The 1,437-nt window shown below is 30.3% G+C and overlaps 1 protein-coding gene across 1 annotated transcript in view; it reads right to left on the bottom strand.

Moving 5' to 3' along the window:
* The window catches only part of LOC106530771 (cleavage and polyadenylation specificity factor subunit 3), a gene marked incomplete at its 3' end in the record, with an annotated part of 10,382 nt that overhangs the window by 6,987 nt on the left and 1,958 nt on the right, over nt 1-1,437 (bottom strand).

The following is a 1,437-nucleotide window of genomic DNA, read 5'->3' as shown; positions in this document are numbered from 1 at the left end:
CAGTTTTTTGTAATATACATGAATGCATTTTTGGAAAGAGAACATTGATAAAATATTGCAAAACAAATTTCATGTCACTGAGATGAACAGTTGTTGTGATATTTGCATGTGAATAAACAGGAAGTGATGTCAAAGGGCATGTAAATAGAGCATTGTTACAACAGCTAACAACAGAGCCTGTGGAGAAGAATCTGATGTTTCTTTAGATTATTTTGAGTTTCTATCAAAGAGAGATGAAGAACAGTTAAAGTTTAAATAATATTGTTTTAATAAACAAAGACCAGCAAGTTTATTTTATTAAAGAGTTCCCCTTTGATGTCACTTCCTGTTTCACTTTGCCTGAGCCAAATCCAAAAGAAAATAGGCCAGTTATGAGACAAAATGTGTAAAATCGTGTGTTTTATGCCAATTTTCTTAAGAATAAAATGTTTTCTTTGACTTTTTGTATTTGAAAGATAGGCATGTCACAGGCACTTTAACGTATTTAACGTTACCTGATTTAATGTTACCTGACTTTTAACATATTCAATGTTACCCAACTTTAATGTTATAACATTACCTGACTTTAATGTTTTAACGTTACCTGATTTTAACGTTAACCAACTTTAACATTTTAACATTACCTGACTGTAACGCTAATCAATTTTATCATTACCCGACATTAAAATATTTTATTTTTCTTTATTTTAACATTACCCGAGTTTAACGTTTTAACGTTATCCGACTTTAACGTTACCCGACTTTAATGTTTTAATGTTACCTGACGTTAAAATTAACCAACTTTAACATTTTAACATTACCTGAGTGTAACGTTAACCAACTTTATTGTTAACTGACTTTAACATTATCTGACTTTAATGTTTTAACGTTACCCAACTTTAACATTACCCGACTTTAACGTTATCCGACTTTTAACGTTACCCGACTTTAACGTTACCTGACTTTAACGTTACCCGACTTTAACGTTACCCGACTTTAAAATTAACCAACTTTAACATTTTAACATTACTTGAGTGTAACGTTAACCAACTTTATTGTTAACCGACTTTAACGTTACCCAACTTTAACATTATCTGACTTTAATGTTTTAACGTTACCCAACTTTAACKTTACCCRACTTTAACGTTACCCGACTTTAAAGTTTTAACGTTACCTGACTTTAAAGTTAACCAACTTTAACATTTTAACATTACCTGAGTGTAATGTTAACCAACTTTATTGTTAACCGACTTTAACGTTACCCGACTTTAACATTATCTGACTTTAATATTTTAATGTTACCCGACTTTAACGTTACCTGACTTTAATTTTTAACATTACCATATTTAATGGTAACTGTCTTTAACATATTTAACCTTACCTGACTTTAACGTATTTAACCTTACCTGACTTTAACGTATTTAACCTTACCTGACTTTAACGTATTTAACCTTACCT

This window comes from Austrofundulus limnaeus, unplaced genomic scaffold (genome assembly GCF_001266775.1).
Source record: "Austrofundulus limnaeus strain Quisiro unplaced genomic scaffold, Austrofundulus_limnaeus-1.0 Scaffold557, whole genome shotgun sequence".
Lineage (NCBI taxonomy): Eukaryota > Metazoa > Chordata > Actinopteri > Cyprinodontiformes > Rivulidae > Austrofundulus > Austrofundulus limnaeus.
This window is presented reverse-complemented; position numbering and strand designations above follow the sequence as displayed.